At 38.9% G+C, this 17898-nt stretch overlaps 1 long non-coding RNA gene across 2 annotated transcripts in view; it reads right to left on the minus strand.

Annotated features, from left to right (window-relative positions):
• Nucleotides 1-17898, minus strand: part of LOC137250263 (uncharacterized) — a 167510-nt gene that overhangs the window by 2591 nt on the left and 147021 nt on the right. The window lies entirely within an intron of this gene.

Here is a 17898-nt window from a genome sequence, read left to right on the forward strand (position 1 = left end):
CTTTTGATACGGTCAACCATGGCACGTTACTGCAAGACCTGGAATGATCTACCCTTCCCCCATGTCTTAAAAGGTAGACCGCAAATTATCTGGGTGGTCGGCAGGCATCGGCGTAATTTAGAAACGAGGTATCAAAACCAAGAAGAATTAAACGGGAGGTGCCACAGGGTGGTTTTCTATCACCACTTTTGTTTACATATCTAAGCTACCTTCACCACCAGAAGGAGTCACTATCGTTTCATGCGCCGATGACTGCACAATAATGGCCACAGGCCCAGGCCCACAGATCGATGAGCTCTGCAACAGAATAAACGGCTACCTCTCTGATCTCTCCAGTTTTTTCGCCTCGTGAAACCTGGAATTATCACCGACTAAATCTTCCGCGACCTTATTTACAACATGGACGTCCCAAATGTCGACCATTTTGAACATCCACGTCGATGGCACTACGCTACCGACTGTCCTACACCCCAAAATCTTGGGTGTGACGTTTGATCAGGATCTACATTTTGGTGAGCACGCAGCCGCAATTGTTCCGAAAATCCAGAGCCGTAATAAAATCCTCAAATCCCTTGCTGGCAGTACCTGGGGAAAAGATAAAGAAACGCTCATTACTACATACAAAGCAATTGGCCAGCCGTTTACGTGCTACGCGTCACCCATATGGTCGCCAAACCTAAAAATTACCCACTGGAAGAAGCTACAGGCCTGCCAAAATACTGCTCTTAAAATCGCCACCGGCTGTCTTCTTATGTCCTCAGAACACCATCTACATAATGAGGCGAGAATACTCCCCAGGGAGAGAAATGAGATGCTAGCCAAATAGTTACTGTTGAATACCCAGAAACCTGGGCATCCAAACAGACATCTGATTGATGAGCCAACACCGCCTAGAGGCTTAAGGAGTCATCTCCGTAAGCCTTTTGAGAAAATACGGCACCTGAGAACCCAGCCGTATGAAGCGAAAAAACACAAGCAGGTCCTTGGTGAACTCCACAAACTGGCGTCGGACCTTTATGCCGGGAATTGCCCGGTGAATCCAGTACTCAAAGAAAAGTATCCAAAACTCGCGGAAGAGGAACGCATACTCCCCAGGGAAACGCGTGTCACTCTTGCTTAACTTCTTTCTGGATACTGTAACAGGTTAAACTCTTACCTATCCAGAATCAACCCCGACATACAAAATGTATGTCCGCTTACAATGTGTCCCCACATAACACCAACCATCTCTTCAATTGTAATGTGGAACCAACGCCTCTGACACCCCTTTCATTATGGTCCACCCCTGCTGAAACAGCAAGTTTCCTTGGACTCCCGTTAGAGGATATTGATGACAATTTGTGATCGGTCGCGGCTGTTAGGTGGGGCGAAGCACTGCTACAACAACAACAACAACAACAACATGCCTAAAAGCTCTTCGGAGGTTATCGCACCTTGCATTTACTTTTTTTTTGTTTCAATCAACTTCACTCTTATTACATGCTATTCAGCATGTGCGTATAAAAAACATTTAACATATCGCACACGTGAATCAATAGGGAGCTAACTCAAAAGTCTGAAGGTTTGAAGCTATGAGTATGTTCGGACTTCCCAATTCAATACCAACCGAACTGTATACTCGATTTTTTAATACCTTCACCCATCGTGCCGCGCTAATGTCACCCTAACATCAAATTATTGGATTATCATCGGTCCTTGAAACGTGTGCAAAGTATCCAATTATAAAAGCTTCTGAAAGTTGGTGAAAATTATGCTCAAAACTCCGTTATATATGTATATATTATCATCACTATGCTGTTAGTAAATAATCACAACAACAACAAGGCTAAGTTCAGGTATAACCGAACATTACATACTCAGCTGAGAGCTATGGAGACAAAATAAGGGCAAACCACCATGTAGGAAAATTAACCTAAGGTAACCCTGGAATGTGTTTGTATGACATGTGTTCAAATGGAAGGTATTAAAGAGTATTTTAAGAGGGAGTTCGCCATAGTTCTTTAGGTGGACGCCATTTAGGGATATCGCCAAAAAGGTGGACCAGGGCTGACTCTAGAATTTTTTTGTACGATATGGCTATCAAATGAAAGGTGTTAAAGAATATTTTAAAAGCGAGTGGTTCTATAGATGGACGCCTTTTCGAGATATCGCCATAAAGGTGAGCCAGGGGTGACTCTAGAATTTGTTTGTACGATATGGGTTTCAAATGAAAGTTGTTAATGAGTATTTTAAAAGGGAGTGGGCCTTAGTACTATAGGTGGACGCCTTTTCGAGATATCGTCATAAAGGTGGACGAGGGTGACTCTAGAATTTGTTTGTACGATATGGGTATCAAATGAAAGTTGTTAATGAGTATTTTAAAAGCGCGTGGGCCTTAGTTCTATAGGTGGACGCCTTTTCGAGATATCGCCATAAAGGTGGACCAGAAGTGACTCTAGAATTTGTTTGTGCGATATGGGTATCAAACGAAAGGTTTTAATGCGTATTTTAAAAGGGAGTGGGCCTTATTTCTATGGGTGGATGCCTTTTCGAGATATCGTTATAAAGGTGGACCAGGGGTGACTCTAGAATTTGTTTGTACGACATGGGTATCAAATGAATAGGTGTTAATGAGTATTTTAAAAGGGAGTGGGCCTTAGTACTATAGGTGGACGCCTTTTCGAGATATCGTCATAAAGGTGGACGAGGGTGACTCTAGAATTTGTTTGTACGATATGGGTATCAAATGAAAGTTGTTAATGAGTATTTTAAAAGCGCGTGGGCCTTAGTTCTATAGGTGGACGCCTTTTCGAGATATCGTCATAAAGGTGGACGAGGGTGACTCTAGAATTTGTTTGTACGATATGGGTATCAAATGAAAGTTGTTAATGAGTATTTTAAAAGCGCGTGGACCTTAGTTCTATAGGTGGACGCCTTTTCGAGATATCGCCATAAAGGTGAGCCAGGGGTGACTCTAGAATTTGTTTGTACGATATGGGTTTCAAATGAAAGTTTTAATGAGTATTTTAAAAAGGAGTGGGCCTTAGTTCTATAGGTGAACGCTTTTTCGAGATATCGCCATAAAGGTGGACCAGAAGTGACTCTAGAATTTGTTTGTGCGATATGGGTATCAAATGAAAGGTGTAAACGAGTATTTTAAAAGGGAGTGGGCCTTAGTTCTATATGTGGACGACTTTTCGAGATATGGCCATAAAGGTGGGCCAGGGGTGACTCTAGAATTTGTTTGTACGATATGGGTATAAAATGAAAGTTGTTAATGAGTATTTTAAAAGCGCGTGGGCCTTAGTTCTATAGGTGGACGCCTTTTCGAGATATCGCCATAAAGGTGGACCAGAAGTGACTCTAGAATTTGTTTGTGCGATATGGGTATCAAATGAAAGTTGTTAATGAGTATTTTGAAAGCGCGTGGGCCTTAGTTCTATAGGTGGACGCCTTTTCGAGATATCGTCATAAAGGTGGACGAGGGTGCCTCTAGAATTTGTTTGTACGACATGGGTATCAAATGAATAGGTGTTAATGAGTATTTTAAAAGGGAGTGGGCCTTAGTACTATAGGTAGACGCCTTTTCGAGATATCGTCATAAAGGTGGACGAGGGTGACTCTAGAATTTGTTTGTACGATATGGGTATCAAATGAAAGTTGTTAATGAGTATTTTAAAAGCGCGTGGGCCTTAGTTCTATAGGTGGACGCCTTTTCGAGATATCGCCATAAAGGTGAGCCAGGGATGACTCTAGAATTTGTTTGTACGATATGGGTTTCAAATGAAAGTTTTAATGAGTATTTTAAAAAAGAGTGGGCCTTAGTACTATAGGTGGACGCCTTTTCGAGATATCGTCATAAAGGTGGACGAGGGTGACTCTAGAATTTGTTTGTACGATATGGGTATCAAATGAAAGTTGTTAATGAGTATTTTGAAAGCGCGTGGGCCTTAGTTCTATAGGTGGACGCTTTTTCGAGATATCGCCATAAAGGTGGACCAGAAGTGACTCTAGAATTTGTTTGTGCGATATGGGTATCAAATGAAAGGTGTAAACGAGTATTTTAAAAGGGAGTGGGCCTTAGTTCTATATGTGGACGACTTTTCGAGATATCGCCATAAAGGTGGGCCAGGGGTGACTCTAGAATTTGTTTGTACGATATGGGTATGAAATGAAAGTTGTTAATGAGTATTTTAAAAGCGGCCTTAGTTCAATAGGTGGACGCCTTTTCGAGATATCGCCATAAAGGTGGACCAGAAGTGACTCTAGAATTTGTTTGTACGATATGGGTATCAAACGAAAGGTGTTAATGAGTATTTTAAAAGGGAGTGGGCCTTACTTCTAGGGTAGACGCCTTTTCGAGATATAGCCATAAAGGTAGACCAGGGGTACCTCTATAATGTGTTTGTACGATATGGGTATCAAATTAAAGGTATTAATGAGGGTTTTAAAAGGGAGTGGTGGTAGTTGTATATGTGAAAGTGTTTTCGATATATCGACCAAAATGTGGACCAGGGTGACACAGAACATCATCTTTCGGGTACCGCTAATTTAGTTATATATGTAATACCACGAACAGTATTCCTGCCATGATTTCAGGAGCTTTTAATTTCGCCCTGCAGAACTTTTTCATTTTCTTCTACTTCATATGGTAGGTGTCACACCCATTTTACAAAGTTTTTCTCTAAAGTTATATTTTGCGTCAATAAACCAATCCAATTACCATGTTTCATCCCTTTTTTCGTATTTGGTATAGAATTATGGCATTTTTTTAATTTTTCGTAATTTTCGAAATCGAAAAAGTCGGCGTGGTCTTTGGTAATGAATTATCGCACTTTTTGTGTTTTTCGAAAATTTTGATATTGAAAAAGTCGGCGTGGTTATAGTACGATTTCGTTCATTTTAAATAGCGATCTGAGATGTGTGCCCAGGAATCTACATACCAAATTCCATCAAGATACCTCAAAATTTACTCAAGTTATCGTGTTAACGGACGGACGGACGGACGGACGGACATGGCTCAATCAAATTTTTTTTGGATACTGATGATTTTGATATATGGAAGTCTATATCTATCTCGATTCCTTTATACCTGTACAACCAACCGTTATCCAATCAAAGTTATTATACTCTGTGAGCTCTGCTCAACTGAGTGTAAAAACAGCAAGCAGTCACACTTATGAACAAGGCACATAACCAGCAGCTTGATGCAGAGAGATTATTTCACGTACATATATGCATGGCGGAACTACACAAGGTGGCAGCACGGGACAGCTGATTGTGTACTTTTTTATTTGATTTGATACATCAACTTCAGGCGCAGTACGATTTTGACATTGGCACATCGAATTTACAAAAACAAATTACATGGAGCTTTTATTTATGTTTGTAGGTATGTCACCATGCTGCCACCTATTGTAGTTCCGTAAGTCATATATGTAGCCGGTAGGTAAGAGCAAAGCTGTTACTCACACATACACAAGCATATGGCTAGAAGAAAAGCATAAACTACAGATATACATATATATAGCTAAATAACCAAGCATGAGATACAACTGTTCTAGAAGGCATGTGCGTGAAATGTCTAGACCTAAGGGGAAATGGGCGAACGAGGTAACCGAGAGTATAAAAGCGGCGCAAGCTGAGGAATCAGTAATCACTTTAATTTAAACGCACTATTAGTTGTGAAGTACTACTCCCAAAGTAGTCTAAATAAAAACCATTTTGCAATACTGAATATTGGAGAATATCATCGGCCTAAACACCCGCGCTGTTAGTTCTGCTTACTCCAAGCTGGAAAAAGAAGCGGTAAAGATGGGTTTGATGGTGAATGAGGACAAAACGAAGTACCTGCTGTCATCGAGCAAAGAGTCAGCGCATATGCGCCTTGGCAACCACGCTACTGTTGGCAGCCATAATTTCGAAATAGTAAAAGACTTCGTTTATTTGGGAACCAGCATCAACATTAGCAACAACATCAGCACTGAAATCCAGCGAAGAATCAATCTTGCCAATAAATGCTACTTTGGACTAGGTAGGCAATTGAAAAGTAAAGTCCTCTCTCGGCGAACGAAAATCATACTCTACAAGTCACTTATCGTACCCGTCCTGCTATATGGGGCAGAAGCATGGACCATGACAACAGCAGATGAAGCGGCTTTGGGAGTGTTCGAGAGAAAAGTTCTTCGAAAGATTTATGGACCTCTACGCGTTGGCGATGGCGAGTACCGAAGAAGATTTAATGATGAGCTGTACGAGCTATACGCAGACATCAACATAGTCCAGCGAATTAAAACGCAGCGGCTGCGCTGGCTAGGCCATGTTATGCGAATGAAAGATGATGCTCCGGCCAAGAAAGTGTTTCTATCGGAACCCGCCTATGGAAGCAGAGGTAGAGGGCGGCCCCCACTCCGTTGGAAGGACCAGGTGGAAAACGATTTAAACTCCCTTGGTGTGACCAATTGGCGCCGGTTGGCGGAGCGAAGGAGCGACTGGCGCGCCTTGTTGGACGGCCATAACCGTTTAGACGGTTAAGCGCCAATTAAGTAAGTAAGTAAGTAAGAATATTGGAGTTATTTATTCGACAGTTCAGCGATTCGAACGTTAGCAGAAGATGATAATTATCAGAAACTCCCCAAAAATCGTTACAATATGTACCTACATACATACATACAACCTAAGCTAATAAAAGCGAGGTTAAAAAGGTGAGACCCGCGACGCGGCTCCCGCAAAGGGCGGTGACATGCAATTCCTTGGTTGATTTACGAATATTAGGCGTTAGATTAGGCGGCCAACGTGCTGTGATGGTAACGTGCTCCGCCTACCACACCGAATGCCCTGGGTTCACACCCCAGGCATAGCAGCATCAAAATTTTAGAAAATTTTAGGTTTTTCAATTAGAACAAAATTTTTCTAAGCAGGGTCGCCCCTCGGCAGTGTTTGGCAAGCATGTGTATGAGTGTATTTCTGCCATGAAAAGCTCTCAGTGAAAACTCATCCGCCTCGCAGATTCCGTTCGGAGTCGGCATAAAACAAGTAGGTCCCGTCCCGCCAAACGAGCACGACGCAAATTGGAAGAGAAACTCGGCGTAAAATCTCTTCGGAGGTTATCGCGCCTTACATTTATTTTTATTTAGGACATTAGTAGTCCGGTGATTACTACCTCCGTTAAAAAATAGTGGAAATCTTGACTATTGCTTGAAACTAGTGAGAAATAGTAGTAGCTGATGGTTTCAGATCCATGTAATGAATTCTTGGTTGCATTTTTTAAGTCCGCCCTTCGAAATTTTAATATAAATCAGCAAGTTCAAAGGATCTGGATTAGGTTTTTTTTTTGTTTTTAATTTTATAACTATTGAGTTATAGAGTCGACACCCACATTTCAACTTTAATATTATTTTGTTATAACCCATATTTGTGAAGCAACTTACAGGGTATATAATACTCGGCTTCTACCGAGCTTAGACTTCCTTACTTGTTTATTTTTTATTATACTCAGCTGAGCAGAGTTCACAGGGTATATTAATTTTGTTCGCATAACGGTACCCCGTAACGGCATAAACAAATCGAGATAGATATAGACTTCTATATATCAAAGTGATCTGGGCGAAAAAAGAAATTCATTTAGCCATGTCCGTCCGTCCGTCCGTCTGTCCGTAACTTGCTGGGCACTCATCTCAGATCGCTATTTAAAATGAACAAAATCGAATTATAACCACGCCCACTTTTTCGATATCGACAATTTCGAAATACCGAAAAAGTGCGATAATTCGTTACCAAAGACGGATAAAGCGATGAAACTTGGTAGGGGGGTTGACCTTATGACGCAAAATACAAAATTAGTAAAATTTTGAACAATGGGCGTGGCACCGCTCACTTTTAAAAGAAGGTAATTTAAAAGTTTTTCAAGTTATAATTTCCCAGCCGTTGAAGATATCATGATGAAATTTGGCAGGAACGTTACTCCTATTACTATATGTGTTCTGAATAAAAATTAGCAAAATCGGATGACGAACACGCACACTTTTTTAAAAAAAAGTTTTTTAAAGTCAAATTTTAACAAAAAATTTAATATCTTTACAGTATATAAGTAAATTATGTCAACATTCAACTCCAGTAATGATATGGTGCAACAAAATATAAAAATAAAAGAAAATTTCAAAATGGGCGTGGCTTCGCCCTTTTTCATTTAATTTGTCTAGAATACTTTTAATGCCATAAGTCGAACAAAAATTTACCAATCCTTGTGAAATTTGGTAGAGGCTTAGATTCTATGACGGTAACTGTTTTCTGTGAAAATGGGCGAAATTGGTTGAAGCCACGCCCAGTTTTTATACACTGCTGACCGTCTGTCCTTCCGCTCGGCCGTTAACACGATAACTTGAGCAAAAATCGATATATCTTTACTAAACTTAGATCACGGACTTATCTGGACTCACTTTATTTTGGTATTAAAAATGGGCAAAATGGACTACGAACATGCCCACTTTTTTATTATTTATTTATTTATTTCATTTCTTTAAAGTCGACGACAAACTTGAAATGGTCGACTACATAATATAAAAGATATATATGGGGTATTCCATCCCATTTCGACCAATTTTGAACCCGAGCCCTTTAGAATTGGCTGAAAGTTTTTCTTCTTTTTCTAGCTTACGAAAGACGTTTTTCAGAATTTTTCCAAATTTTTTCATCCAACTCAAAAAAAGTTATGAATTAAAAGAAAAAAACGGTGTTTTTGTTTTCAAAATGCTATAACTTTTTCAAAAATTGATCGTTTGGGATCTTCTTTTTTTAATTTGTTTTTAAATATACTTTTCGGAAAAAATTGTTTTCAAAATGCTATAACTTTTTCCAAAATTGACCGTTTGGGATCTTTTTTTTTTAAATTTGTTTTTAAATGTACTTTTCGGAAAAAATACAAAAAAAATTTTAAAGTTTTTTTTTCAATTAAATAAAAAAAAAAACAAAATTATCGGCCCAATCCGGGATTAGTGGGGATGATTGCAGAATTGATTGAAGTTTTGTATGAAAAAAAAAAATGGCGAAATTCGAAAAATCTTGAAAAACTGAAAAATTACAAAAAAAAACTTTAAACATTTTTTTGTATTTTTTCCGAAAAGTACATTTAAAAACAAATTTAAAAAAAAAAAGATCCCAAACGGTCAATTTTTGAAAAAGTTATAGCATTTTGAAAACAAAAACGGTGTTTTTTTAAAAATTCATAAATTTTTTTGAGTTGGATGAAAAAATTTGAAAAAATTCTGAAAAACGTCTTTCGTAAGCTAGAAAAAGAAGAAAAACTTTCAGCCAATTCTAAAGGGTTCGGGTTCAAAATTGGTCGAAATGGGATGGAATACCCCATATAAAACTCAAAAGTTAAAATTTAAATACATATATCGAAATTTCAAAAAATGTTATATTACAACAAAGATATATTATTGAACATTACAATTTAATCTCAGATAATAATAATAAGAAATACGAGCCGTACCCGTGCGCATTTTGCGTAACCAATCTAAAAGTCTCTTATCAAATATCAACAGAAATCAGCTGTTCTATCAATCAATTAAAACTTACAACTTGCGCTGCCATCTGACGTATGAGAGCAACTGCCGGTAATAAATACATTGCAAGTATTCACAATAGTGCTTTCGATATATCGCTCATTTACTTCAATAGTGTCATAACTCAAAAAACATGACTTTTGAGTTAATAACATATAAACGTACCCAATATCATGATCTATGTTGTATAAAAAAAATCTTTGTGATCAGTTAAAAATTTGCCAAGTGCTATAAAAGTGAAAAAATGCCTTTATATGCGCAACATATGGCAGTTGAAATCTTTGAATGGCTCTCCTGGAAAATTAAGTTTTTTGAAATATGACAGTATTGAAGTAAATGAGCGATATATAAATTTTAACTATTTTTAATGCCAGGCCAGTATCATCTACTTCAGCTTGTTGTACTCCTTCCGAGTACTGCGGATGAGAACTCACAAGCAAAGTTCACATCAAAGTGCTCAAAATCCAATAACTTCCAAACCAAAACGTACTAAATAAATTTTTTCAGACAAAAGCGCAATAATTACAAATAATTATCTGGCTTTACTTCAAATCTAATCCCATAAATGTGAATTTTGGCCTGTATGTGTGTTCTTTCATTACATAACAGCATTTCAAGTTTACAGCTGGGTATGTTATGTTCGGTTTCAAACGAATTTAGACTTCCTTACCTGTTTGGGCATATTTTCATTGATATATATATAAAAATGTAAGGCGAGCTTCTCTTCCAATTTGCGTCGTGCTCCTCTTAATTTTCCCTACAAATTGGCCGGACGGGACCTACATGTTTTATGACGGTTCCGAACGGCATCTGCAAGGCAGATGAGTTTTCACTGAGAGCTGTTCATTGCAGATATACACTCGGAGCGGTTGCCAAACACTGCCGAGGGGCGATCCCCGGCTCTGTACTAGACTATCATAAATAGTACACACTAATACACTTGAAAATGTGTCTCCATTTAAGACTGATCATTTTTTCTCATTTATCTAGGAACTTTTTATGAGTTACTTATTGCGTTTTGGTTTGGAACTCCTCATATGCTGTATAGTTTGGGTATATCAAATTAAGATATATAATTTTACTAAGTTTGCTGAAATTTGTTATATCTGGGTCGATTTGAAAATGGTTCACATCAATTTGATGGGAAAATGATTGAGCTTTGCACCTACCCGAACAAAAACCAAATGATTTTTCTTTATTTATGTATTTGCAATATATCAGTATACGATTATGAATTGTGCTCAATTTCTCGCATCAATGCACGAATGTGAAATAAGATCTTTGTCTAATTGCAAATAATTATGCGACCGGAATTTAGGGCGAAAGAAGATCTTTATTGGGGTGAAAATCGTTTTCGCAGTTCCATATAAAAAACCTGGATATGTTGAGTAGTACAAAAAGGTGTTTTCATGTTTTTCAAAGTCGATAACTGCGCCAAATCTAGACCCAATACGGTTTTTCTTATTTTTACCTTCATTATCTAGTTCTGTGAGTTTTTTACGAAATAAATGATTAACAAACTAATGGTTATCAGTTATTTTGCATTAAATGCAACGTGGCAGTTCTGCAATTCGTGTGAAATTTTGCACAGCTTATTTTATGCTTAATATATTATATATTGTGGCGAATATTAGCAATTCGGTTCATCACTATGCTGGTACTAAATAAATGCACAACAGTAAATCAAGTAGCCACACATACATGTAAACAGCGAAACTAACAGCAAAGATAATATTTGACATACACATATGTTCCCTTAAGAGGGAAGAGGGAAGTTATTACGATAGCAGAAGGTGCCAAATAATCAGAATTTCACAAAATTCGTTACAATTGGTGTCAGAAGGGGATTGTTGAATAAATTCCGGAGATTTCGAATACAACATGGACATCGCAAAGTTAAGCGAATTAAAGACGCAGCAACATAATAAGGATTTGGAGAACCGTGTTTTGCCTACAACCGGTAATAAATTCGAACTTCAAGCAGGACTACGAGAGGTTACTGAGTCGGAAGGAATTAATGTGGAGGAGTATGTCTTTCATCCTGAGACCTTAACAAAAATGGAAGAGAAGAACAAAAGTCCGAATGCAGTCGCAAACGGGAGACAAAAAGAAAACACAGGAAACATGTATAACAAAACCTCGCAACTATCCACAAACAAGGTAACCCAACTGGAATCGCAGAAGAGATATGTACATATATGGCATCTCAACTGAGATCGCAGGAGACACGTATAACACCTAAGATGGAAACACAACTGGAAGTACAGAAAACATATATGACATCTCAGTTGGCTGAGCAGTTGAAAGTACAAGGGCCCTCATATCCTCGCAGATGGAAATACAGGAAATAAGGGTATCATGGAAGCTGGAGGCATAGGATACACAATTTTTACAACTTGAAAAAATGTATACCGAGATATAAGCATTAAAAGGACGAATGCAGGAGTTGCAGCTAAATCTCCCAGCAGTTTCAGCGAGTAATCCAAAGGTGAAAACACCATCCTTTGACGGTTCTTTTCCTTTCCAGGTCATTAAGCTACATTTTGAGAAGACCGCAGCAGGGAACCACTGGAATGCTGAAAATAAAGTTGTTGCTCTATTCGTAACATTGAAAATGCCAGCAGCTGAAAGCCTACAGACGATTCCCGAAGGAGAGCGGAACAACTATGAAGAGTTGATGGCTGCTGTAGAACGACGTTACCGAAGCGATCACAGGAAACAGATCTACCAAATAGAATTGCAAAACCGCTATTAAAAAGCTAACAAGACTTTGCAGGAGTTTGCCTCGGACATTGAATGATTTGCCCATCTGGGCAATGCGGACGCACCCGTGGAATACACCGAGAGGGTAAAGATTCAGAGCTTTATAAATGGCATACGGAATGTCGAAACGAAGCGAGCTACATACCCAAACCCAAAACTTTCATTCGCAGAAACGGTATCGCATGCAGTGATTCAGGAAACAGCATCGCTTTTGTGTAAGCCAGATTTCAAAGCACGCCGTGTGGAGGTCTTGATCCTAGTCGTTCCGACAGCATGGTTGGTCTTAAGTACAAGGCTGGACGAAATGAGCAAGAGCGAGTCAGATGTAAAGATCGAGATCCAGCTCCAGCTGTTGAATGTCCCCTTATCCCTGATTCACAAATCGGAAGAAAATCGAGCGGGCGCATCTCAATCCTTAATCCGATCTGATTTGCTCAACCGAAGAGTAAAGCTATGGAGCAAGATTGCGTACGGTCACTGGCGAGCAGGTACAACCAAGTACAGGGAAAAGTGACATTTGAGGTTGTAATCGGCAAGGTCCCGGTTCTACACAAACTCGTTGTGGCAGAAATTGTTATTTCAATTGTTTGTTTTAGCACTTGGCTGCTAAAACACGCCTAAAATGTTACGAGCTGTATCAAAAGACACGTTTGGTTCTCAGGAACCTTAATCCAGAGGTCGATCATTAATATTATAACCCTTTAATTTAAAAAATACAGTTTGCATATGTACGGCGCACGTTACGTACGTTTCCATAAGCTTGCATGCGCTTAAATTTTTGACAGCGCACGAACGCCGGCTAGTTGAAAACATTGATTGAAAAAACTAATATTTAGCAAATGTTCGTGCAATTATCTTTTAGTCTGTAGTAATATTAATCAATAGTTGGCCGTTTATTAATAATGATACCGAAAAACTTCTTTCGATATCCCTCTCAATTTTTTTAAACGTGTTTTGGCAGTAAAATGAACGATAGAAATAAATATATCGTTGCAAAGGTTAGGTTAGGTTGAACTGGTCGGTCCATGAGACATCACATAGACTGAGTAAGTCCGTAGTGTTACCAGAAGTTTGTTTTAACAACGAAACTGAAAAACCCTATCATAAACCAGGACCTATGATATAAAATAACTCCGTCCTCTTGGCAAATACTAGAAGCTTCCTAGGATTTAAGCCACTTGTTGCTTCTAGATCTGACAGCTGCATCACTCCTAATAGCTGGAGTCTTAGCCTGGCAAGCGCAGAGCAAGAGCACAGAACGTGCTAGATCGTTTCCTCCTCCAGCCCGCACTTCCTACATCTGCTATCACTGACCAAGCCTAATTTAAAGGCATGTGACGCCAGAAGGCAGTGTACAGTCAGAATACCCATCATGAGTCTACAGTCCTCTCTTTTTAATGATAGAAGCAACTTTGTTAGTCTAAGGTTGTAAGATAATATAAAAGCTAACACGATTGCAGCTTGGACTATTTTCTTCCAGGGTTTCTACTGCTTTGGTTACGGCTACTATTTCCGCTTGGAAAACGCTACAGTAATCCGGCAGCCTGTAGGATCTGTTTATTTCCGGATCAGCACAGTATACCACAGACGCTACTCCTTCCACTACTTTGGAACCATCTGTGTACACATGTATCGCCTCTTCCGCCATTTGAGCACCCTTGCGCCAACCGTCCACCGTCGGAAAATACCGTCGCGTAAATTTCGCACTTCTTAGTGAAGTATGCGAGTATTGTAATTGCGAAGCACTGGGTACTACTACAGTAGAGTTGTAAATAAAGGAGGTATTGCTATACTGAATATTTGAGTTATTTATTCGACAGTTCAGCGATTCGAGCGATAGCGAAAGTTGCAAAGTAATCCGAATTTCCAAAAATTCGTTAGAATATTATTTATTTGAAAATTTGTAGAAGATACCCTCTTTTGGTGGATAGTGGAAAGGATCCCTACTTCATTCCGCCCGGTTAAGAAATATTGAATAAGGAATTATAATTTGTTTAACGCTACTGTAAACCTAAAATTTCGAAAATTAAGGTAACGGCGTGACAGAGTCGGTCGTAATTTCATGGTAAGCGATACATTTGGCCGAAATCTGTAATTCGGGCACGCTTAATAACAACTTTCCTAGGTTTAATAACCGGTCCTTGCTGTCCTCGATGAAAAAACGATAATCTTGCTGATTTAGCATTTATACGTGGTTTGACGAGAATGAGTTGCAAGGCTTTCATAATGTGGTATTATGTATTTGTAATAAAATAAATTTCTTAGGGTGTAAAAGTAAGTATGTAAACATCATTTTGACACTTTCACTTCCAGTCATAATCACACCTTTTAGTTGTGCAATACACATATGCACGTATGCACATAAGGTTTCGGTTTGATACCAGTAAAAAAATTACCTTTGGCATAAAAAGCAACGTTCAAATAAATAAATACAAGGCGCGATATACTTTTGTAGTAATTTAGGCCTTGCTTTTCCTCCAATTTGCGTCGTGCCTTTCTTAACTTTTACTAGAAATTGGTGGGACGAAACCTACATGTTTTACGCCAACTCCGAGCTGAAAAGCTTTTCATGGCAAATGCACTCGAAGCATTTGCCAAATCACTGTATAAGAGCGATCCCGCTTTGAAAAACTTGTTTCTAATTGAAACAACATTTTTCATAATTTTTTTGTGTGATTTTGGCGGGGACTTTAACCCAGAGTCTTCAGTGTGGTGGGCGAAGCACATTACCATCACACCACGGTGGCCGCTCAGCAACGTTTACAGGTGGCAATTTCAACTCAAAGCCCCACACAATGAACAAATGAAAACAAGTTAGGGAGTCTAAATTCGAATGAAACTCCTGTAAGAACGAAAACAGCGAACTTATAACCGAAGTCTAGAACGTAGTGAGAAAATGAAGGGATCCCCATCAGCTCAGTCAGAATTGGGAAGGACCCCTCCAAGCCTTTCCAAATAAACGAGGTTTCGGACAGGGTGACCCCTTATCGTGCGATTTCTTTAATTTGATGCTAAGGAAAATAATACAAGCTGGAGAATTTGACCGCTCTGGAATAATATAGGCTTGATGGTGAGTCAGGACAAAACGAAGTACCTGCTGTCAAAAGCAAAGAGTCAGCGCATTTGCGCTTTAACAACCATGCAACTATTGGCAGCCATAATTTCGGAATATTAAAAGACTTCGTTTATTTTGGAACCAGAAATAACAACAAAAACAAAAACAACACCCTTGCAAATAAAAGCTGCTTTGGACTAGGCAAAGTCCTCGGAAATCGAAAATCATGCTCTACAATTCGAATCCGTCTAGTTATATGGTGTAGAAGGATCTACGAACACTTACTGGGTACTATACGGGACTCTTTAGTCTACGATATCCCCAAGTAAGTGAAATTTATCCAACCCACAAATCTGTCGCTTTTGTTAGTTGAAGTATAAAACGCCGTTTCACATTCTCTGCGAATGGTTCAATTTGCCAAGGCAGAGACTTTCTCATCTAGGTGGCGTGACTCTTCATCCCTTCGTGATATGGAGTAAAAAGCCTCCACATACATAAATAGGCTGAAAGGTCAAGCACAATCATATATATTATTTCTAATTGCTGTTTTTATGTACAGGTCCCGTTTTCGCTCATGTTTGGAATCCAAATCTATAAATAAAGTTTTGGTTGTAAAGATGGGGATCGTGCCATCAGCGACCTTTGGGCATTATTAGTCGTAGTGTTTTTGTTTAGCTATATTTTATTAAAATAATTGATAAAAGTAAACGATTGTGGGCACACAAAAAAAACTATTTGTACTATGGCACTATTGTGATTATTTGACTTGAACTAAACCTGCATTACCGACAGTTGCTAACATTCGCCAGATGGCAACGCAAGCGCATGTAAGTTTATAGAAGTTTGATTGATAGAACAGCTGATTTCTGTTGATATTTGATATGCAACTTTTCTATTTGTGGCGCAATATGCGCACGGGTCCGGCTTGTATATTTGAATAAAGGTCGCAGTGCATCGAGGACTAATAATAATAATGGTACAGAAGCGTAGACCATGACATCAGATGAGACGACTCTGGGAGTGTTCGATAGAAAAGTTCTTCGAAGGATAATGCTCCTGCTAAGAAAGCATTTTATTGGAACGTTTTTATGAAAGATAAGGAAGAGGCGGTATTCACTCCGCTGGAAGGGCCAGATGGAAAACGATTTAAATGCTCTTGGTGCTACCAAGTGGCGCCAATCAGCACAGCGAAGAAGCGACTGGCGCGTTTTGTTGGACGGCCATAACTGTAAGTAAGTGAGCTTTATCGTACAGTTCATCTAGTTTCAGTCCTTTGGCACTAAATATTATTGAAAGTGGGAAGAGTTATTAACTGGTATTGCTATTTCGTTATATTGGAAATATGGTTACCGAATTATTTCATAATAGGTGAATTCTTATTCGAGTAACTGCTTCCGACACGTAAAATTACACTTTGGAAAAAATAGCATTAATAAAATGACGAAGATGCCTCGGTTTACTCAGAGATTCTAAAGGGAGCAAACGCTGCAACTCTGGTGGCTCCCAAGAGATGAAGTACTCCCAGATTGTGGCGCTGATAGATCGCGGTAATTCCTACTGGTAAATGTAAAACGAAGCTTGGAGATCTGATGAATACAAGCTGCTTATTGTCAGAATGATGTGGTGCGAACCTAAAAACTGCTACCAACCTCGATTCAGTTGAGTTGATAAGGCCTTGAAGTGGTTTAACGGAGTCCTCAAAATTTTCAAGGGTAAGGCATAAAGCCCATGTACTTTTTTAGTTTTCGTACAAATCGGCGGTACGAATCTTACTGGTTATATCTCGGTTCGGCATCCGCAAAGCAATTGAGTCCACGCTGTTTGTCAAACCAGTACCGAGCTGCGCTTAAAAACCTTCCCGGGGCGTGAACTCAAGACAAGTGTGATATCTTATTCGTCAAATACCTGACAGTATGCTCATATGGTTACTTTTTAGCATTTTGGCAGCGTTTAGACAGGGTATTCAATATGGCGCATAGGGCCGGCTATCTTCAGAGGGTGATAGAAAGAGATACAGAATGAGACTGCGATAGTCAATTAAAAATCAGGTGATCAATTCTATTTGTAATTTTTACGTCTATGCAGAAGTTACACTTGTCTTATCCACAATGCTCAAGGCCTTCGGTGTGGCGGCGACACCGCACTGTCGATGTTACACAACAACCAATTTTGCATGATACTAACAAATTTCATGTTGCCTGCATGAAATTTGAACATATCTAAACGATTTTTAAGATAAATATAAAATAAAAAATAGGTAGGTAATCTGTGTGAGGATGCAAAGCTTCTATATGACGTAAACGTAACTATTTGATGAAATTTGATGAATTTTGAAGCTTCTAGCCGTAAAAAAGGGGTCAAAATGACAGTTTATATGAAGTATATAATATATATACCACCGATCTCTATGATTTTTTCAGACAACAATATATGCTATATACGTAAGCATTTTGTGAAATTTGAAGCTTCTAGCTGTTAAAACGGGGCAGAAATTGCGCAAAGTTTCTTATCTGAACAATCGGTTGTATGAGATAT

This window comes from Eurosta solidaginis, chromosome 4 (genome assembly GCF_040869045.1).
Source record: "Eurosta solidaginis isolate ZX-2024a chromosome 4, ASM4086904v1, whole genome shotgun sequence".
Lineage (NCBI taxonomy): Eukaryota > Metazoa > Arthropoda > Insecta > Diptera > Tephritidae > Eurosta > Eurosta solidaginis.